This window comes from Schistocerca serialis, chromosome 4, assembly GCF_023864345.2.
Source record: "Schistocerca serialis cubense isolate TAMUIC-IGC-003099 chromosome 4, iqSchSeri2.2, whole genome shotgun sequence".
NCBI lineage: Eukaryota > Metazoa > Arthropoda > Insecta > Orthoptera > Acrididae > Schistocerca > Schistocerca serialis.
This window is the reverse complement of record NC_064641.1, coordinates 639697029-639721602: the sequence shown is the minus strand read 5'-3', so window position 1 is coordinate 639721602 and position 24574 is coordinate 639697029.

Here is a 24574-nt window from a genome sequence, read left to right as displayed (position 1 = left end):
CCAAACTGTCTTCTTAACTGCCAGAACACGATCTGGAGTACCGGAGGCGATGGCTGGTTGCTTCGACGTCCTCGACTGAAAGGCGAGAGCCGACTACCCAGAGCACCCGTACAGGCCGAACACCGAACATTCCCGCCCCCACCACAGTGGCCGTGGTTAAACGTTCCAATCAGCAACTCGAAAACCGGCGGAAAATTCCACTCCATTGCCGGAGCACTACCATTCCACCAATGGAGATTCTTGGCGCCAATTTCTGCGCTGATTTTGCTACGTCACGGAGCTATGCCCTGAGCAAGCCAATCACAGTTACTATTTTGCAGAAAGCGCGGGAATTTTCCCGCCACAACTGCCTGGGTACACAAGTCATTGCCACGCCTCGCTGGTAGCCCGCCAGAAAGTGTTTTCGCTAAGATTCTGCGAAGTAACGGAACCTCTAGCCCAGCCGCTACTTCAGACCCCTCCGAGCGTGTCTTTTGACAATGTCGGCGTCTGCAAAGCATTCACTCGACTTCCTCACACCCGTCGGCTTAACCCTCTCCAGATCAGCAGAGCCCGCCTGTCACTGGACCACCCGGGTGACGAGAGACGCTGCGTGGGAAGTCCGCGTGTGAAGGAATAGCAACTTTTCACCGGATGCAATTAGAGACGAAAATCGTAAGATAGAAATATGAGAGGGGGCTCATGCCACCTCTCAACGTAACTAATGAGGAGGTACTGAATAGAACTGGGGAGAAGAGGAGTTTGTGGCACAACTTGACTAGAAGAAGGGATCACTTGGTAGGACATGTTCTGAGGCATCAAGGGCTCACCAATTTAGTACTGGAGGGCAGCGTAGAGGGTAAAAATCGTAGAGGGAGACCAAGAGATGAATACACTAAGCAGATTCAGAAGGATGTAGGCTGCAGTAGGTACTGGGAGATGAAGAGGCTTGCACAGGATAGAGTAGCATGGAGAGCTGCATCAAACCAGTCTCAGGACTGAAGACCACAACAACAACAACTTATTCATAATTAAACTAACGAAACATTGTACTGTACAGTTACTCGTCACAGACACTCACGTGGAGTATATACGCCTTTAACATTTCGACGACGGGTTTGTCTCTCTGCACCTACGTCAATACTCCGTAAGCTATTTTTGAGTGTGTGGTGTAAGGTACTTTATGTCCCGTTGTCACTACCACTCTTTCCTGTTACAGTCGCGAATGGTGCGCGGGAAGAACGAATCTTGTCAAGCCTGCAGGTGACGTCGAGTCTCTCCATCATTACCTTCAAAGTTTTTCGAGAGATATACATGAGATGAAGAATTATGTTGCTTGTCTCTTCTAGGAATCTATGCATTCGGAATTTTAACGGTAATGCACATCGTCATGCACAACGCCTTTCTTTTAGTGCTTCCCACTGGAGCTGGACGAGAATCTCCATATTGTTTCCATGCTTACTAAGGGAATTTTTGACAATACGCTCTGCTTTTCTTTGGCCCGTCTTTATTTACTCTCTTAGACTTAATTGTTAAGGCCCCTGAGATGACGAGCAATAGTTATTGGTCGAACGAAGGTTTTGAAAGCTACTTTCTTCGTGGGTGGGCTACAACCAGTCCGACGATGAACCGTTACGATAAAGTGCAGGAACCAATGTGCCAGGAACCAATGGAATGGAATGGCCCGCGGTGCCAACCGTCATGAACTCAACCGGGCATGCATGGGACTAGTTAAGACTTACAGTGGGTCGTTGTAAGAACTGTTCTCACACATTGTGTGTACTCGGGAGCGATTACGTCAAAGAGCGGAGAACTGCATTTTACGGAATATATGACGCCTTTTTTTTCTTTGAAAAATTGCCTCCAAAATTAAGCTGCATCTTATACTAAAAATTAATGTAAAATGGCCATATATTCGATGTCGTGGGAAACCTACCTCCATCTGGCAACAATGGATGCAACTGGCAGCAGCAGTACACCGATGCGACGAACATGAGATGCAGGGATTCACTCACTAGCTTGCTAACACTGTCTCCCTCCCACCCCGCCATCACAATCCGAGGACACCGTCCAGCCTATGATGCGTCATTGCAGTCTACGGTGCCAGAAAACTTGAATTGAAAGCGATTTGTGTTACGCTAACAGAATAGTATTTTTGTCAGTAGCTTGTTTCGTAATGGGAAAAATAAAAGGAATTCATAAGATACGGTCTATAAATTGAGAGTAATAGCATATGTAAAGCACATGGAATGAGAGCAGCTGAGTGTCATTTCGGCCTTCCACCAGCAGAAGAAAGCTACTCGCGATTGGTGGGCTAGTAAAGAAGTACTGAAAAAAAATCGGGTAAATAGAGGACTGAATGCAAAATGGCCAAAACTAGAAGATGACGTACTGAATTTGATTAAACTTCAACGTCAAAGTGGCATTGGAATGAAAACAAAAATGATTTAGATACACACTCGTAAGCTAGCGCTACAGTGAAACTTAACAGACTTCAAGGGTTGTGTTGGTTGGTGTTACAAGTGTATGAAGCGTCATGGACTTAGCATGCCAACCAAAACCAAAATATCTCAGAAAATGCCGCAAGAGCAACAAGAGAAATTATCTTTCCATCGATTTATATTTCAGTATCGAAAGAAAACCAGCGAATATGGACGAAACTTCTGACATCTGATGTGTCGAGTAACACAACTGCTGCCATGAGAGGTACGAATAACGTAAGTTTAAAACCAAGTGGACATGAAAAAATGCACTACACTGTTGTCTCATGTTCTGCTGACGTACTAAACTTAATATAATGATTATTTTAAAGCGCAAAAAAGCCAAAATCTTCTGAAATATTGCCGGGTGGTGGTGTTCAATTAAGATGAACGAAGCCGGATAAAATTATGGATTAACAGAGTGTGGTAGAGAAGGAAAGGTGCTTTATTGAAGAAGCGTTCTCTTATTGCCATAGATCACTTTAGCAGATATTTGAAAAATTCTGTGAAATAGAAACTGATACAGGTTAATACAGTCACGTACAGTCACTAACAGACAGCTTTTTGTTTTGATTAATGATTTATATTTATTTCACAGCGTTCTCTCTTTAGTTTAACACGACTTTTACGATATCTCCCGTTCTTCTTGCACCCATCCCACCCACGTTCGCTACTTTGCAGCTGCTGCTAAACCATCTTTGGGCAGTTCAGTATCGGGGTAACCCGGCCACGCAGCCGACAGTGTTCCAGGGCCGTGGTCTCGTGACGCGGGACGCTGGAGGCCTGAGGTCGCTCGTGACCCCGCATTCTGCACGGCACTCCCTCAGGACAAAAGCCCTTCTGGGAAACGCACGGCAGGGTGGTCTCTCCACAACCGCGGTGCACAGACAGACCAATATCCTATGCTTCCCCCACCCCCACCCCCGCCCCGCCTCCCCACGACTAAAATACGCTTTCTAACGGACGATGTTCGTGATTCATAAGATGTGATGTCAAAGATACCTTCCGAAAACACAGCTTCTTTCGTATTATGTACGCGTACATGCTGTCAAAAATTAGAATGTATATGTTTAGAATACAGGCTAAAAGGCTAAGCTAGGCAACAAAATCTTTAAATAAATACAGCTTCGGGTGAGTAACAACAACAAAATAAGATGTTGTAGACTCAGGCTTAAAATAGGTAACCTACTATAAGATTGAGAGGAAGTGCAGAATGGCTAGAGGGCAAATATAAGGATGTATAAGCATATATCAGTAGGAATAAGATAGATACTGCCTACAGGAAAATTAAAGAGACCTTTAGAGGAAAGAGAACTACCTGTGTGAACACCAAGAGCTCAGATGGAAAACCAGTCCTAATCAAAGAAGGAAAGCAGAAAGTTGGGAGGTGTATATAGAGGGTCTATACAAGGGAGATGCAGTTGAGGGCAATATTATGGAAGAGGACGTAGAGGAAAATGAGAAGAGAGATATGACACTGCGTGAAGAATTTGACAAAGCACAAAAAGACCTAAGTTGAAACAAGGCGCCGGAAGTAGACAACATTTTTTGCAGCTACTGATAGCATTGAGAGGGCAAGCCATGACAAAACTCTTCCATCTGGTGAGCAAGATGTATGAAACAGGTGAAATACCCTTAGACTTCAAGAAGAATATAATGATCCCAATTCCAAAGAAAGCAGGTGTTGACAGATGTGAAAATTACCGAACTATCAGTTTAATAAGTCACGGCTGCACAATACTAACACGAATCATTTGCTTAAGAATGGAAAAACTGGTAAAAGCCGACCTTGGGGAAGATTAGTTTCGATTCCCGAGAAATGTAAAACACATGAATCAATACTGACCCCACGACTCACCTTAGAAGGAAAGACAAGCCTACGTTTATAGCAACTGTTGACTTAGAGAAAGCTTTTGACAAAGTTAACTGGAATACTCTCTTTCAAATTCTAAAGGTGGTAGGGGAAAAAAACAGGAAGCGAAAAGCTACCTACAATTTGTACAGAAACCAGATGGCAGTTATAAGAGTCAAGGGACACGAAACGGAGCAGTGGTTGAGAATGGAGTGAGACAAGCTTGAAACCTATACCCGCCGTTATTCAGTTTGTATATTGAGCAGGCAGTAAAGGAAACAAAAGAAAAATTTGGAGCCGGAATTAATGTTCAGGGAGAACAAATAAAAACTTTGAGCTTTGCCGATGACATTGTAATTTACTCAGAGATAACAAAGGACTTGGAAGAGCAGCTGAAAGGAATGGTCAGTATCTCGAAAGGAGGATATAACATGGACATCAATAAAAGCAAAACGAGGATAATGGAATGTAGTGGAGTTAAGTCAGACAATGCTGAGGGAATTAGATTAGGAAACGATATACTTAAAGTAATAAATGAGTTTTGCTACTTGGGAAGCAAAATAACTGGTGATGGTCGAAGTAGGGAGGATATAGAATGTAGACTGGTAGTGGCAAGAAAAGCGTCTCTGACGAAGAGAAATTTCTTAACATCGAGTACAGATTAAAGTGTCAGGAAGTCCTTTCTGAAAGTATTTGCATGGAGTGCAGCCATGTATGGAAGTGAAACATGGACAATGCAACCTGAGCGGCAGTTGGCACCACAGTGATACAACGAACAGTTACATATCGGTTATTTCGAGGACAGCTGAGAGCCAGACGCCACGTGGTGTGCATCACACTGACCCCAAACCACCGCCGTTAAAGTTTTCATTGGCGTCAAGCGAGAGCTCATTTGAGGAGGAAAGGAGACCTGTTGTGTTGTGTGATGAAAGCTGATTCTGCCTCGGTGTCAGTGATGGCTGTATGTCGATTAGGAGAAGGCCAGGTGAACACCTGAAACTAACCTGTTGGCGACGTACACACACTGGACGAATATCTAGAGTTATGGTCTGGGGTACGATTTCGTATGACAGCAGGAGCACTCTCTTGGTTATCCCACTCACCCGCCCCAATGCGCTGCTGGACGCCATAAACAGAAGGCTGATACATGTTCAGTATAATCCAATGACTTTCCGAACTAATATACATTATTTGCGTTACGCTCAGTCTAAGAGAGGATGTGTCTTGTGTGACTATTTTTTATTCAGTGTGCGAGTGAGAGCGCGTTTCTAATTTGTTTCTGGATCATTAAAATTACTGATTTTGCGTACCTTGAAGGGTTAATTATCACTACTCTGAGAGTGATCAATGCTTTTCTGAAAACACACACACAACTTTCAAGGTACGTGGAGAACACACTCGCGCGGACTGCGACGATTCATTAAAAAGAGTAAAACATCTTTGCTTGGGAAGGCTAGGTGATCAAACAGGATACTTACGTAGGTATCACCTGTCAGAGTCGTATCTAGACGTATCAGGAACCTCATGTCACTCCAGCTGCACACGGTCCTCAGCAATACAGAGCGTCCACCAGCTTGAACAGTCCCCTGTTGACGTGCAGGGTCCATGGATTTATGAGGTTGTCTCCGTATACAATAAAAAATACATTTGACATAGGCCTACTCATTTGCACATTTCATGTCTTGCCAGATGACTGCACAGATACTTTCTCAAAGAGAACCATGATCATTTTCCCCCACAGTTCTTGACTGTACAGAATTTCGGATGTTGTTCAGTGACACGGTACGAGTATTTTTCGTAAGACACCGTAGTCTCCGGTGGTCACACAGGGTAGTAATACAATTATTATTCATTCGGTTTGCTATCACAACCACTCGTACCTTTCTTTCTTTCCAAATATCTTCACAACAGCAAACAAGCTTGTATTATGCAATCACTAAATCGTACAATACAAACTACTGAGTACCATCAACCCTCAGATGGAAAAGTACTTTGATGTGGCTGTCTTTGCTGCGGGAATGACCAACACAGCGTCGGCGTGATGCTCTTTCAATGCACTCAGTGGATGGAGAGACGGGTACATATCGGTCAGATTTTCATCAATAAGCCTATCCTTATTCTTGAATCTCACTATTAACTTATAACATACAATGAACAGCCAAAGAAACCAGTACACCTGCCTAATATCGTGTAGGACCCCCGCGATCACGCACAAGTGCCGCAACACGACGTGGCATGGACTCGACTAATGTCTGAAGCAGTGATGGAGGGGACTGACACCATGAATCCTGCAGGGCTGTCCATAAGTCCGCAAGAGCACGAGGATTGGAGATCTCTTCTGAACAGCACGTTGCAAGGCATCCTAGAAATGCACTATAATGTTCGTGTGTACAGGGGTTGGTGGCCATCGGAAATGTTTAAACTCAGAATAGTGTTCCTGGAGCCACCCTGTAGCAATACTGGACGTGTGGAGTGTCGCATTGCCCAAGTCCGTCGGAATGCACAATAGACATGAATGGATGCAGGTTCAAAAATGTTCAGATGTGTGTGAAATCTTATGGGACTTAACTGCTAAGGTCATCAGTCCCTAAGCTTACACACTACTTAACCTAAATTATCCTAAGGACAAACACACACACCCATGCCCGAGGGAGGACTCGAACCTCCGCCGGGACCAGCCGCACAGTCCATGACCGCAGCGCCCTAAAGCGCTCGGCTAATCCCGGGCGGCGGATGTAGGTTATCAAACAGTATACTTACATAGGTATCATCTGTGAGAGTCGTATCTAGACGTATCAGGGATCCCAAGTCACTCCAGCTGCACACGGTCCACAGCAATACAGAGTGTCCACCAGCTTGAACAGTTCCCTGCTGACATGCAGGGTCCATGGATTTATGAGGTTGTCTCCGTACCCGTATACGTCGATCCGCTCGATACTATTTGAAACGAGACTCGTCCGACCAGGCAACATGTTTCCAGTCATCAACAGTCCAATGCCAGTGTCTACGGGCCCAGGCAAGGCGTCAACTCGAAAGACTTGCACCAGGCCAACGGTCTACCCGAGGGGAGGCCCTAGCCACACGGCATTTCCATTTTCATTACCTGCCATTGTAGCAGCAATGACCGATCTAACAACTGCAGCAGACACTTGTGTCGTGCAGTCACTAAGGGTACACGAAATGTTTTGTTGCGTGGTTCGCACGCTGACACTTGTTGGTGGCCCAGCACTGAAATCTGCAGCAGTCTGTGGAAGGGTTGCACTTCTGTCACGTTAAACGATTCTCTTCAGTTGTCGTTTGTCCCTTTCTTGCAGGATGTTTTTCCAGCTGCAGCAGTGTCGGAAATTTGATGTTTGACCGGATTCCTGATATTCACGGTACACTTGTGAAATGGTCGTACGGGAAAATCCCCACTTCATCGCTAACTCGGAGATGCTGTGCCTCATCGCTTGTGCGCCGACTACAACACCACGTTCAAACTCACCTAAACCTAGATATCCTGCCATTGTGTCCACCCCTGGTAGCTAGGTGGTCAGCGCTACAGAATGTCATACCTAACGGCCCGGTTTCGATTCCCGGCTAGGTCGGAGATTTTCTCCGCCCAGGGACTGGGTGTTGTGTTGTCCTTATCATGTCCTTATCATCATCATTTCATCCCCATCGACACAACCGCCGAAGTGGCATCAACTCGAAAGACTTGCACCAGGCGAACGGTCTACCCGACGGGAGGCCCTCGTCACACGGCATTTCCATTTCCATTACCTGCCATTGTAGCAGCAATGACCGATCTAACAACTGCAGCAGACACTTGTCATACAGGCGTTGACGACCAAAGCGCCTTACTCTGCCTGTTTTCATATCTCTGTATTTGAATACGCATGCCTATACCAGTTTCAAAATTGTTTCAAATGGCTCTGAGCACTTTGGGACTTAACATCTAAGGTCAACAGTCCCCTAGAACTTAGAACTACTTAAACCTAATTAACCTAAGGACATCACACACACCCATGCCCGAGGCAGGATTCGAACCTGCGACCGTAGCAGTCGCGCGGTTCCGGACTGAAGCGACTAGAACCGCTGGGTCACCACGGCAGGCTATACCCAGTTTCTCTGGCGCTTTAGAGTATTACGCTATGCGAAAAGCAAACATAAGACAGATCCGAGCAGTACTGAATGCAAGCTTGAGATCGAAGAGAAAAGTGGATATTACTATTCTCAAAAGCAAGTTCTATGAGTGAATGGAATAATTTTTTTAAATGAGACACATGGCCCCAGCTGTAAAAAATGTTCTTGTTTGTGCAAACATTTTCTGTGTAATACGTATAAATGGATAAAAGAGGGTAAGAAATCAAGCGAAATGCAATTATTTCATGGTGATTCACCGTAGACAACGGGTTTGTTATTCCAAAATACTCAGAAAATACCCCTGAACAACCTGCGAAATTCTGTTGGTGGAGTTTAAGTCCACCCTTTAGAGCTAACGATCCGTCTCTGATAATAAGGAAATCTTGTCAGGGGACTGCGCTCGGAAAAGCCAGCCTCATTTGATAGTATCTATTGTGAGGCAACAGGAAATTCTGTTATTCAAATAAACTATAAATATGACGTGGTCAGAGACAAGTGAATAGAGACTGTCTTCGACCCTATCGAAAGTGTTTCCAGTAATCAAACATCTTTTGGTTGCAACCAGAATTCATAGCTCTTTCAGACGTCGCCAGAGGCGGAGAGCGCCACTCTACAGACTCTCACGGCCATCGGTGAAGTGAAAGCCGGTACAGTTATGGGCTCCGTACGGACAGCGGGGAAACCCGTATTCACTATGATCGCAATAAAAAGGCTGGAGGCCGCTAAAGAAGAAAAAGGCTAATAATTTGATGTAATATCCAAAAGGGAAAGTAGATTATCCAGCTGCATTACCTACGTTTCTCGACACTTAACGCATTTCCATGTACTTATGACGCAGATACGCATAAAACGTCTAGAACGTAGTCCTAATGTCAGCTAAAACGCAACAAACCATCAGGATGTAATCGCTGTTTTCATCTCAGTGACAGATGAAATATAGAATTACCATTATTTTATCATTAATTTTTCATTTATAATTTTATCATTCATATAGACGCCATTATCAATGCCGTACTGAGTTTCAACGAGGTCGTGTAATAGGACTACGACAAGCTAGATGTTCCTTCTGCAGTATCGCAGAAAGACTTGGCCATAATGTAGCCACTGCACATGATTCCTAGAAACAGTGGTCAGCGCGCTGTAGCCGTGCGGTCAGAGACGTCTTGTCACGGTCCGTGTGGCTTCCCCCGTCGGAGGTTCGAGTCCTCCCTCGGGCATGGGTGTGTGTGTTGTCCATAGCGTAAGTTCATTTAAGTTAGATTAAGTAGTGTGTAGGCTTAGGGACCGATGACCTAAGTAGTTTGGTCATTCTGTTATACCTTCGTCCATTATACTCTTATCTGTGGCGTTTACATAACGTGAGAGCTGCTTTTTAAAGTACTTAACAATGTGTGTGCTCGCATTGCTAGTTTAACCCCTGTTTAGAAATATGAACATGCCTCGCACAAATGTTCTCAAATTGATCATAGAGCGTTATTGGCGATCGTGTTAGTCAAGACGCTGAAGACCAAGTGTGACTTTACAGTCTTGGATCATAGGTTGATCGCATATCGTCTCCAAATGTTCATCACGAAATATAACTGTCACTCAAGCAAGGACGGCTCTGCATCCCACACCTGCAGCACCGGCGGAAACTGAGTAGGAAACTCAGGAGGAGGCGGCTTTGGCTATTATTCCGTTTTGTGCGGCCTTATCCGGAAAAATTGGACGCATTTTACGTAAACACCAAGTGAAAACCATCTCCCATCCTCCAAGCAAAACCAAGAGCCTTCTTGGTAGTGTCAAGGACAACCTTGGTCTACGTAAATCAGGGGTTTATTAGATACCTTGCCAATGCGGTAGTGTATACATAGGGCAGACCATTCGTACCATTGAGGACCGATGCCGAGAACGTCAACGGCACACTAGACTGCAACAGCCCAGTAAGTCGGCAATCGCTCAGCATTGCCTGTCGGAACTCCACGGCATGGATTATGACCAAACCAAAGTCCTGACACAGACTTCCAAATACTGGTACTGTGCCATCAAAGAAGCCATAGAGATCAGAGTAAGGGAGCCACAACTAAATCGTGACAGCGGTTACATCCTTAGCAAGACGTGGGAACCCACGATCACCCGGATTAAGAGGAAAAAGAATATTTCCGAGAGCGTACCGACTTCGGGGGAGGAGGGAAGAATAACGAGAGCGGTGCCGGCAGACCCTCCTGAACGAGAAGACCTAGGACGCAGCGCCCAGACGGCGGGTTGCTTGGTTGTTTGGGGAAGGAGACCAGACAGCGTGGTCATCGGTCTCATCGGATTAGGGAAGGATGTCGGCCGTGCCCTTTCAGAGGAACCATCCCGGCATTTGCCTGGAGTGATTTAGGCAAATCACGGAAAACCTAAATCCGGATGGCCGGACGCGGGATTGAACCGTCGTCCTCCCGAATGCGAGTCCAGTGTCTAACCACTGCGCCACCTCGCTCGGTCCGCGGGGCGCGGACCGCACCGACTAATAGGAAGCGCCTGAGGGAGGAGCGGGAGGGGGCTTGTCCTATATATACATGGCGCCGGCCCACCGCCGGTCAGTACATCAGCGCACCTGATGATGGCAACGTGTTCGATTGCCGAAATATTGTGTTCTATGCACACTCATACCAGGCCGTACATCCGAGATTTATTTCGTCATAAAATGCGCGTGGAGAAATTGAAGAATCACAACAATAAGTTAGTCTTTCAGTCCCGAAATTTTACAACACTTGAAGGCAGCATCAAAATGTTTAAGTCCCCACATGCTGCTTAAAATTCTATCAGCATAAAATTTTGAAGTATCGAAACGTTGCGGCTCGACTTGCCTCCCAGAGATTAGATTAACTCCTGCTAACAACCTCTCCACATGCTCACCTGATACATGACTGACCGCCAAAAGAATGCTGGGCACGCGAGGGCGGCCAAATTGAAAACCTCGGTAACGGAAGCCACGTCAGTCCATAAATTCCTGTCAACTAACGTTAAAGTGAACAGCGTTTAAATTATATGGTTTTTCTTAACACTATATACACTGATGGAAAATAATCGCAACACCAAGAATGAGTTGTGCGACATAAACGGATACTGATAGGCGTGTTTTCATATCTAGAAGATTATGTCTAGCCATTCACATAAGAGTGGCGCTAGTAGCGCCACTATGAAGATGTAAATCATGTTTACTTTAAATACAAGCTGTAATGGTCGTTAGCATTAGTTACCTTTGAGATTGGACGTTGTGAGTTGATGTTAGTCAAGAATGCCTTTAAGGTGATATAGACGCCATTATCAATGCCGTACTGACTTTCAACGGGGTCGTGTAATAGGATTACGAGAAGCTAGATGGTCCATCTGCGATATCGCAGAAAGACTTGGCCATAATGTAGCCACTGCACATGATTGCTGGCAACAGTGGTCAGCGCGGGGTAGCCGCAACACCCGCTTCAATACTCAATGGTCCTCGTAGTACAGTACAAGAGGTCTGACTGGTCCTGGTTTAGCTGTAGTTGTTCCTTCGCTTTCCCACTTAACAGTCACACGACCAACAGTTGGTTTCGCGCAGTGGCAGCGCGGTTAGAGGCGCCATGTCACTGACTGCGCGGCCCTTCCCGCTGTCGGTTCGAGTTCTCCCTCGGGCCTTGGTGCGTGTGTTGTCCATAGCGTAAGCTAGTCTAAGCTAGATTAAGTAGTGTGTTGGCTTAGGGACCGATGACGTAAGTAGTTTGGTCCCATAAAAAAAAGCAGTGGTCACGGGAATGTGCGGTCACAAAAAGATAGCTCTCTGTACGGCCACGTGGCACTACAGAGGTGGGAGATTGTCGTGTTCGTCATAAGGCTGTGGCGCACCGTACTGCGCCTGCAGCAGCAATTCGAGCAGCAGGTGGCGCCACAGTGACACAACGAACAGTTACACATTGGTTACTTCGAGAACAACTCCGAGCCAGGCGCCCTGTAGCGTGCATTCCACTGATCCCAAACCACAGCCGTTTGAGTCTTCAGTGGTGTCAAGCGCAAGCTCATTGGAGGGGGATTGGAAGTCTGTTGTGTCTTATGATGAATACTGGTTGTGCCTTGTTGCCAACGATGGCTGTGAATTGGTTACAAGCAGGTCAGCTGAGGGCCTGCAACCAAACTGTTTGAGACCTAGAGGAGGAGGATATTAGTGTTTAACGTCCCGTCGACAACGAGGTCATTAGAGACGAAGCACAAGCTCGGATTAGGGAAGGATGGGGAAGGAAGTCAGCCGTGCACTTTCAAAGGAACCATCCCGGCATTTGTCTGGAGTGGTCTAGGGAAATCACGGAAAACCTAAACCAGGATGGCCGGACGCGGGATTGAACCGTCGGTTTGAGTCCTTGACACTCTGGCCCTACAACGGGAGTTATGATCTGCGGTGCGATTTCGTATGACAACAGGAGCACTCTCGCAGTTATCCCACGCAACCCGACTGCAAACTTGTACGTCAATCTGGTGGATGATGCGACCTTTTGCGCTGTCATTCATGAACAGCCATCCAGGGAGTGTTTTCCAACAGGATAACGCTCGCCCACATACCGCTGTCATAACCCAACACATGTTGCTTTGGCCAGCTTGATTACCAGATCCGTTACTAGTCGAGCAAATATGGATCATCATCGGACGATAACTCCAGTGTCATCCAAAAACATCATTGACCGTCCTCGTATTCACCGACATCAGTCCGTGAACTCTGTCCCAAAAACTGACATCCAGCACCTGTACAACACAATGCATGTATGTTTGGGTGCTTGCATTCAACATTCTGGCGGTTACACCGGTTATCAATGTACCAGCATCACATTTGCAGAGGGTGATTCAGTTGCCCCTATTAATGGTATTTTATGCAACCCGCAATGTTATATCTGGCCTTAAAAAGCCATAAGAGAGATTTACATATTCATCATTTTGATTTGCAGCTCCTTGTGTTGGCCGTGTTTGCAGTTAAAATTCTTGGATGTGAGGTCCACCAGTTATGCAAAACACCGTTTTTTCTCAGTACCCAAACATGTATCGGCACCGCTGTGCTATCATCAGTGGGTTTTCGTTTTTATTTATTCTGTAATATGAATATTTTTGTTAAATGATTATAAAATTATGTGCACCTTTAGTTCAAACAATAGATCGTTTCTTTTTGTAAATACCTTTACATTTGGTGTGCATGAATTTTCTGTATCACTTGTGTGATAATTACTACAGGTAGCTCGTCATCTGCAACGGAAAGATGTTGATGAGAAAGTTTTTTGCTGGGAGTTGACCTATCTTCTAGAATGTAATTTAGTTTGTCGCGATGTTTTCACGCCTATATTCGTTTTTACTTACGTTTTCGTGTGGAGAGCACTTCCATTCTCCGCATCATGCTGAGGTGTTGTGATGCACACGTAACTGTAACAAGCATTTTCCACAAATAACGTAGTAAAACATTTTTCACTTCACCAAAACACAGTGTGACTGTGGTTTGTTGTGTGTCCCAGCCCAATCAGTGTTCATTTGTTCACCAGAGAGTTCGGCGCCAAATTTGAATTTTGTTAACATTTTATTGTGTGTGTGTGTGTGTGTGTGTGTGTGTGTGTGTGTGTGTGTGTGTGTGATGTACATATTCTCTCACTCAGTATGCGCAAACGGTTAGTCCTACAGAAAAAAATGTAAATGACCTTTTGGCGGGAAATTTAGTACTGGGATATGTTTTCACAGGAGGCCACGTGTTCCGAATTATTCAAGAAAAAGTACAAAAGTGACCTTAAAACGCTACTCCACCACCACACACAAAACTCACCAGTCGGCATTTCTACCACGTTGTTTGTGACACTCGCTTCCACCGCTGTACAAAAATTTACGACTACACGAACTATACTCGATATAGGAACTTTTTGGTCTCTATTGACTGGATCATTAGTCACCAGCATGGCTGGCTGTTTCGTTTTATTATTAATTCAAACGTGCCCGCGAATGTGTGAAAGAAAAACGAAACCTCACGCCAAAACTAGTTACGTTGAAAATTCCGTCGAACTTAACCCTTATAAGATCAGTAGTTTCGTAGTTAGAAGGCCTGACGAATCCAACGATGTTATTGGATACTTTACGCTTTTAGGTAAAATTTACATAAACGTCAGTTTCACAATTAGTAAATGCTCGATTGGCGTAATGAGGTCAGTCAATGAAGGCCAATGAAGATCGAATGTGGAAAATAATTCGTGCAGCCGCAAATTTTTGTAAGTAGTATGAGGGAGTGCCGTGAATAGCGTACTAGAAATCCTGACCGTTGGGGGCTGAGTGTGGGAGTGGGGGGTGCGATTGAAGGTCACTACTGTACGTTTTTCTTAAATAAATCTAAAACTACGACCTCTACTGAAAGAATTTAACTACATTAAATTTCTTACAGAAGGGTCCTGTTCATTGTTTCTGTACGACAAATAGTTCGCCCTTAGCGAGGGAAAAAGTGTGAAAATCTCGCACGTGGTTTCTGAAGGCCAGATATAACATTGCGGGTTGCATAATGCGACACCGGTAGGGGCAGCTCAGTTACCCCGTATTACAATAAATACTAATAAAAACAAGACACGGTGCCAGAACATACAGTTTTTAAATACTGCAATATTTTAATGTACATGAGTGTTGTGCATGAGATCAGTCCATATTTTCCTCCTTGTTTCCATGATGCTACTGCGTTTTATGTAACACTCACCAAATTTAAATTATGGTCTATGTAACTGGAGGCCTGGTTCACAAATATAGCTTACATGTCCAAACGTAAATACGGTTAGGAAAACGGGTAAGGATATAGGATAATCCCTTGCTGACGTCATAATAAGTATACGTGTTGAATCCTTTTAGTTCTGGATCATTTGACTGGGTGGTTTTAATAAAAGTGTCAGTATCCTGGATCCACTTAAGTTAGAGTCAGTTTGTATAGCATGTTTTTACCATACAGTGCAATTACTGTTCGACATATTTTTCATGACTGTAGAAGTTTTGCTTTACCAGTTGCATAGTTAAAATGTTTTTGTAATCATTGTTTATAAAAGTCAATTACAAACCGTGATTTGTACTGTGATGTTGAATGTTACACCGAATTGGTAGTCCTGTGACGCACAATTTTATATCCTCATTCATTATGTAGGTACATTGTACTCAATTGTAGTATTTTCTGTATAATATTTGCAAGCATTATTTTGTTACTGGAAGAAGACGAGTAAACAGCTGCCATTTTTCCATCCCCTCTATGGTCATGAGCACCCTTCCTGGAAATTTCTCGGCCCAAGCCAAGAGCCATCGAAGCTTATAAACTCTCAGAGTGTGGGTGTGAATCTGTAACTCTTCAATGGCATTGTATTCGCAGTTTCTCCTCTACTATTTACAATTCAGTCAGGCTGATATCGTTCTTTGCCATTTATTTCAGCTGTTCTGTTCGGGCCTGTATGATCCGAGACGGTTGTAAATTTCTTTCTCATTATTAAACACCAGGATAACTTTATGCAATTTGTTTTCTTTTTTTTTTTTTGTCTGAGCACGGATTATCAATACGTGTATATAAATATTTTAAGCAGTTCGCGCATAAACCTTAATTCTTACGTATTATCGAAGTTTCGGGTCATAATGACCTAACACAAACATTATTACTCTAACGTTAAATATTTTTTAATTTTTTATTATACTTTGTGGTAATAATGAACTTTTATCGCTCCAACTTACCATGTACAATCAACAAAGCTTCTGCCTTTACAAACACGTGCTTGTTTATTGATTTTCACGGCAGTTGTTTAGCACTTCACAATTATTTGAATCTTTATTGTTTCTACTCGGTCTGAACTGTGATAACACGTCGGTTAGATCATGGACTGATGATGAGTCGGAAGAATTAGCAAATTCCTCAACGGCTAAACGAACACTTTCCAAGTTTGAAGATCGTGGAAGCAAGTGTTCTGATGACAGTGACGACGGTCCACAGCACGTTAAAAATAGTGTAGAGTCTTATCTCTCTAAAAATGGGAATAAACAGAGTGATCACGAAGTCCCATTACCGCCTATGTATTACACAGATATTAATGGCTTGTTGTTTCTTATTATTGCACATTCTGATATACATCTAAATTACAGCTGATGGTTCCACTTACATCGAGAAGAAACGGATCGTATCAACACTTGGGCTCACGAACAACCCCGTACAGGGAATTAATGCAAGATATTCACCATGATTTCACTGAAGGTTTGAGAAACATTTCCCCAAAGCCAACAACTTTCCGGTAGGACAAAAAGCTTTTGGCAGCTGGTTGCACAAAAGATGAGCCCTGCTTAGTACGTCCAGCAACGCGACTGGAAACTTGTGTGGAAGCTGTAGTGTCTGTCGAAGGTTCGCCAAGAAAGCCCATTCATAAAAGGTAACAACAATTGGGAGTTCCATACTCGACATTACAAAGACACATGAAGAATTATTTGCAGTTAAAGAAATTTAAACCTTCGTTTGTAAGCGAACTGAGTGATAATGACATGCTAAAACGTTATCAGCCTTGTGGGCGAATGCTGTACGTCTTTAAAAACCTTTAAGGGGGAAAGTGCTTTTTTCAGAAGAGTATATCGCAGTGAAAAAGTGAGAAACATTTATTTATGGGCTAAAGAAAACCCATATTTCTATGAAGAAGTTGAACACGGCCCAGCACCTATCATGATCCGAACTGCGATGTCTACAACCCACCTGGAAGTTCCACATCTCTTTTACGGTGCTATGAATCACATTGCGTACCTCACCTGGTTTATTCCACGTCTTCAAGACTGGAGACTGCACGGTCGTGCACGCTTCCAGCGGGATGGAGCTACGGCCATTACGCTATTTCCGTTAGAGAGTATCTCAATAGGTTGTTTCCTGTTAATCTGATTGGACATGGTTCTGTCCAGTTGCCTACACCTTTGGCGTGGCCACTCATCAGCTTACGACAATGAATTACGGGGCTTCATTAAACACAAAGTTGTTACCACACGTTACAAGACAGATGAAGAATTTAGGATGCTGTTCGACGTGCATTTAATGCAATCACACCAGAAATGGTGAGAAGTATTTCACATTGTACTTGGAGGAGAATCATACTCTGCACCGAAAAAGCCGGCCGAAGTGGCCGAGAGGTTCTAGGCGCTACAGTCTGGAACCGCGTGACCGCTACGGTCGCAGGTTCGAATCCTGCCTCGGGCATGGATGTGTGTGACGTCCTTAGGTTAGTTAGGTTTAAGTAGTTCTAAGTTCTAGGGGACTGATGATATCAGCAGTTAAGTCCCATAGTGTTCAGAGCCATTTGAACCATTTTTTGTACCGAAAACCATGGTCTGTGCATAGACACTCTGCAATAAATAATAAAGAACAGTCACACTACCTGAAATTGTTCTCTGCCGTCATACCATTTTAACACAATAAAGCACGATGGGGGGCCAGTGGGACTTTCTGATCACTCTATAGAATGACAGACCCACCAGCGCCACACGGCCACTTATTAGCTTAGAATATCCTCCAGAGTACTTCTGGAGTTACCAGCTATTCAACCAGCAGAATAAATTCCAAGACGATACTCCAGGCGGGTGTAAAATAAATGTGCGCGACGGAAAATAATAAACGCTAAAATGAAGATTTGGCCCTGTCTCACCATCCCCTGAAGCAGATCTTAGGACCTCTTAATTCTATAAATTACAATCTAAACATAAATGTATGATGGAGGCAACTAATCCTACTTAATGACAAACGTTCTTCCTGCTTGTATATTTATTGTACATTAAAAAAAAACCTTTATATTACAAAGTTTACGTTTCCTAAGTAAAATTATTAATCAATTTCCCAACTCTGCCCCTTATTATGACTGCGCGATCTAATATCAATAATATGAAATGACTGACGTCATCTACATACCGAACACTAGAAGACAGTACTTTCAAAGATGATCTACGGTAGTATGGAACCTCAGTGGAATTAAACAAACGTGATCACAGCTGTTTAGCTTTTATAGCCCTAATAAGCCGAAGCAGTTTGCAATATCACCGTATGTACTGTGTCCAGTGCGTCGAAGTGATGGTTCTCGTACTCGTCTGCGACGATGGAAGACCTCCAGCCACAAATAAACTCTTTCAAACACTGGGATGGCAGAAGGCGGTCCTCTAACTAATATGCTCTAATACTTTCTCCTCTCTGTGTTCTGCAGACAAGAAACGCGAACTCTAGCCGCAAGGACGGAGTTCAAAAGAATGGTTCAAATGGCTCTGATCACTATGGGACTTAACTGCTGAGATCATCAGTCCCCTAGAACTTAGAACTACTTAAACCTAACTAACCTAAGGACGTCACACACATCCATGCCCGAGGCAGGATTCGAACCTGCGACCGTAGCGGTCACGCGGTTCCAGACTGTAGCTCCTAGAACCGCTCGGCCAGCGGACGGAGTTCAGATAACGTCTCAATGTAAGTATAGGCTGAGGAAGTGCTCTCAATTACTGAACGCTGCGTGCCCAACGACGACTTCCAAATCTTCAGATGTGTGTAAAATATTATGGGACTTAGGTCATCAGTCCCTAAACTTACACTCTACTTAACATAAATTATCCTAAGGACAAACACACACACCCATGCCCGAGGGAGAACTCGAACCTCCGCCGGGAACAGCCGCACAGTCCATGACTGCAGTGCCCTAGACCGCGCGGCGACGACTTCCAATCCGGAGGTGAAGTCCAGAATCCTATAGGTTCGCGACAGTACAGTGCCTAACTGTCACGCACACGGGCGCTCACAACGGAAGACCTCGTCTCTCCATCGCTGACTTCCCAGGAAGGCTCAGCTCCCCACCATCGTAATTTCGAAGACGTATGATATACCCGAAACCACGGAATATTCTCCCTCTCTACAGATTCTTCCGAAGGCCGAACAAACATGTTTCAGACTTTCATCGCCCAGCACGGAAAGTTTGTGAGGAAAAATCTATACTCGTACAATGGTACGCTTTTGAGTAAAAATCCTTGAAAATAACCCGGCCTCGTGGCTTCCGAGGTGCCGCTTCTTCCTTCCTCTCACCTGCGTCCAAAATTTGCAGAGTTCGGAAGTATTATCCTGTTATCCTTCCGGCCCTACTAAAATAATGGTCGCCCGTCACCCTATTGTGCTCAGAGCTCAGGTGCCACCACTGAGCTACTTCCTGTGTTTAAGCAGGACCAACAACTGTGCAGGCCTTCCACCCAGAACTTGAGTTCCGCCTGCCGTTTCATCTCCATTGGCGTTCCAACCTCTACTAGTAAAGGCAATCATTGATTACGCCGTTTTTATAATAAAGACACTCCGTCACCATTCATGGAATAAGCGTTAACAATTATTTACAAGGCTTACATGACAATGTCAGTCTCCTTTAAATATTCATATATACGATGTACAACCTATCAAATGATATCTAATTGTCGTTGTAGTTCAAGGCAAAGTATGTGGATGAGTGCTTGTGAGGTGTGAAATTATAGCAACCTTACAAACTGACGTACAAAGTTCATTTGAAGAAGTATTTTGTAGAGTGCTCCAAAATAAATTACAAGAGGTCTCAAAATCGAGGAACAGATTACTCTTGTACAAACTTGAAAAAGCACTGGTAGCAGAACACGTACATCAAGGAAGCATTTCCCAAGACAACAAAAATAAGAATGGTGCAGTGCATCCAAAACCCTGAAGTTGTGGCAAGTGTGTTGAAATCAATGAAAAGAAGAAAACCTAACCTAGTTGTGTCCAGCAGTTAATGATAGTAAAACAAACTTATTCTGTGGAAAATGTAATGAACGTGTTTGCAAAACACATGTCACCTATTTCTGACCAAGCAGGAATGAGTAAGAATAAAAGCTAGTAAATGAATGTCAACGCATTAAAAAATATTAGTTTTTATTAAAAAATGTTGTTTTATATTTATTATTTCGTCGATATTTACGCGACTACCAGTTTCCAAACTGCAGTCGTTGAAGTAACGTAAAAAAAATCTGAAAAGGAAAATCATGAAATGCTTTCTAAGAAGGAGGCCTCATCGAAAATCGTCTGTTGCTCCAAATTTACCTTATCTAAATATTAAATTGAGAAATTTCCTTAGAGAAAGTTTTGTATATTATAATTATTATAATAATATTAATTATGAGTAATATTATTATATATTATTGTTGCTGTAATATTTTTAAATGATTTTTTGATTGTTATATTTATTATCAATAGTATAATTATTTTCACTGACGTATTTGTATATAACAATGCGAAAAAGAGTTCGAAAAAGAGTTTTTTGCTGTATTTTAGTGTCAGCTCATATTGACCGGAATTGTATATTTGTATAGTGAAAGTGAACAGTGCAGCAGGGTTAGGCCAACAGATAAAAATTGGCTTCTGCCTTGGGATCTTTGGCCGCCGTTTGTTTCACGGTGTTCCTGCCAACATGATGATAAAAACTGGCTTCAACCTCGGCATCATCAGCAGACGTTTCTTTCACCATTTCCCTGACGTTTCGCCGCCACGACTGACCTGTATTGTCAAACGTTCAGCCTCCACCAGCAGCAGTAGTACTGGCAAAAGATCATAAAAATCGTGAAACAAACGTCGGCCGACGATCTTCAGACGGAAGCCAAAACGCAATACGCCGATAGTTGGCCACGCAATTTTGTGCAGTAATAAAACAACTTCATCATTCATCGCTAAAACCCCGGAATTCGAAATGTGGAAAGTTAGCTATAATGTTCACGGTAATAAAAGAGACGCCCTAGACTATGCAACTTCTACTCCACACTTTAGCAGCGTGGATGTAATATCTAGCAGAAAATTATAAAAACCGCTCAACAAAAGTGAAGAAAAAACTCTGTGAATGGCCGTATCTATTACAGCTGGAATGAAATAAATGATCGTTACGAATTTTAATTAGGTTTATGCATTGTCACAAGTGTGGGATACAAGCTAACTGTTGTCTCAACAACACCGTGTGTCATCATATGTCAAGGAAATTAAAGTTTAAGGACGCGAAAAACTGCGTAAAGGTTTGGGTGAGTTGAAAAGACTCAGATATGATTTCTTCTGATAGTAATTGTATTTTATAAGTAAGAGGAAACAATGAAAAAACAAAGGTACGATGTAGCCGTAAATTAGTGTAGATCAAAATTGAACGACCAACGTGGGAATGGCCTTTCGCTTCTTACTCAGAAGAAATGGAGGAACAAAATTAAGGGCTCTAAAAGTATCTCATGATAACTTTTCCAAACTATCTTATGAAATACAGGCTTGTTAATCATAGTCAAGATACAGTTCTCTACGACAGCTCTTGGTGATGATGAAATAAAGGAATGTAACGGATAGATATACAGGAGCTGTTAAAAACCTCTTTACATTGTGGAAAATCATGATAGATGCCTTTGTTGTAAAACTGAGGCATAAAATTGAAGAGTAATAGAAAAGTATAGCGCATACGACTATGAACAAAGAATTGTTGGAGGACAAATAATATTTCAGTTTGTTTAAGCGAAAATATTTCAATAACAAAAGCCCGTAAAAAAAATAACAGCCTGACAACCATTATCCCTGTTCCAGATAGAAGCACTAAGAAGGAAAAGTAACTTCTTAATAATAGAAACAAAGTTCGAGTCTCGGCCCGGCACACAGTTTTAATTTGCCAGGAAGTTTCATATCAGCGCACACTCCGCTGCAGAGTGAAAATCTCATTCTGGAAATATAATTATAGTTATAGTTTGTGTTAAAGTATTCTGGACATCAAAATGGAGGCAGACAGATGGACATTAACCGAAAAAAGCCGTCTGGTCGCAGTAAGTAAAAACTAAATTTATATCCATATCGACAGATAATCTATAGTCATGGCGATACATTAAAGTGTGACCCATCTTTCTGCCATAGAGCCAGCACCCAGCATTATGCTACTACCAGTAATGATGTAACTTCCCGAAACCGTCTGAAGATGAACCTGAAAAGGTTCGAAAACCGGTTCATGGAATAAAACATTATTATTCAAAAAAAGTGACTGGTTGCAGTTCTGTATAACTTATTCAGAAATATAATTGTTATTTCCGCACTGATCCCAACTCCGAACCGCTCTCTCGCGAAAGAGAAATTTATCTGATATATGCTCTACGCGTCACTTAACATCAAAAGAAAGTAATTTGACGAACAAAAAAGAGTTCAGTACAAATTGGAAATTGTCAGTTCGATGACGTTATTGGAAGAATAAAGAAAAAAAGGAATGACGTTCAGCAGTGCTGTTAGAAGCTCACCTGCCACAGAACATCATGATTATGAGAAGCAAAAAGCCGGGAGGGAAAAGAAGATCTGACAGTATAAAAAGAATGGTTGAATAATTAGACAAACTGATGAAAGAAACCACAGTAAACCAACTACAGTGTGACCCACAAATCCTAGACTTTTTTTTCCATCGGACCCATTGATCTCGTCTATCGGAGGACTGCCTAACTAAGTAACTTGAATATGTCTCCTGGCATGCTTAGTGTTGTTGAATTGCTATGACATCTCAGTAACATAGTGCGTTACTCCTGAAAGGTGGAAAAGAACGAGAGAAGAATAGCAAAAAAATGATTTTCCAGAGACAAAAGCATTGTACCTGAGTCAGAAGTTGTGCGATGTCACGGATTACAATCTTCAAATGGTTCGTCCGTTTCAATGTGGTCCGGAAGACCAACACAGTGATCGGCCTACGACTGCAGCGACTAATGGAGCGTTGCAGCTGATGCTAAACTGGTTAAAGTATATCGAAAATACTCTTTCTGCAATTTTGCTGTGGCAATCAGACTGCTTCTCCTAAGATTGTTGCAGGTTGAGTTGCTGTCCCAGTTTCGTGGCATACTACTACTAATAGTAGGTTCTAAAACCGTCATTTACGTGGGAAAGTCAGAAAATAAGTTAGACATATTTCCGACGCTAAGATCATCGGACAAGAAACGTGGAATTGTCAGAAAAGAGTACATGTTGAGCGTTCCTTGCGGACACGGTTCTGCTCTGGTATGGATAATAAGTGCACCACTGTGTGCTAATGAAACAGCTCGGCAATGAGGAACGCACTCCAAAGCTGATTTACAATACCTTTATGCAAAACGTCAAAACTTCACACATATTCACCTCAAATTCTGGCGATATAAGCATCAAACTCAATGTTGCGTCCAGCCATAATGAAATAGTGCCAACAATTTGACCAGTTGCGGACAGATATGGGTGGCGCTCATCGAGAAGTCCAGGATTTACAAATCGCGATTTCCATTTTCTCGTCCAGCCGAAAGAATATCTGCGGAAAAAAGAGATCTCCCAACGATGAAGACCTCATATAGCGGTTGTCGAATGTGTCCGTGACAAGGAGGAGATTTGCGTCTTCAAGAAGTTAAATAAGCCGTTGAATTAATTCGACCATTGCATAAAATGACTTACTGACTACGTTGAAATATAGAGTCATGCATCTGTCGCTTTGAAGTGTAATACAGCATTCAAGTTGGTCAGATAGCTACATCTTCCACAGATCATATGAACGACTCTTGTATCGAAATTATGTGGATCGAGTCTGTTTACATTATGTGTATATATGATTACTGTTAACATCAATGAACACATTATTATTTCTAGTCCTACTCATGGAACAACACTCATCTTTTTTATTATTGGTTATCACTTTTTTAAGTTGAAATTCGATAATGGAATAGAAGAAGTTGTTCAGAAGAAATGATTTTAAATTATATGTAAAACTAGCTTCACTCCCCGTCACACATTTTTGTTGTTGGGTAAATGATCAAAAATTTTTGTTGTTGCATGTTGAACTCCTTTGTGAGCCACTGACAGCTTTAACAATGAGTAATAAAGGTCATTTTTCCATCTATTGTTGTAGGTATGGACATCGCTATTCTTCAAATATCTATCTGCTTGAAGAGGTCACTCTTAATGTTCGCTTTTGTACAATCAGTACTTCCTTTCTAAGTGATGACTTAACCCATAAAACTGTTCCATAAGACATTATTGAGTGAAAAACGAAAACTATGACAGGGGGTTGATAAGTTTGTATTGTTGTTAGTAATGTAATTCTTTCAATTCAAGTTTTCATCAATATGTACACCCAAACGTTTGGAGTATTCTACCCTA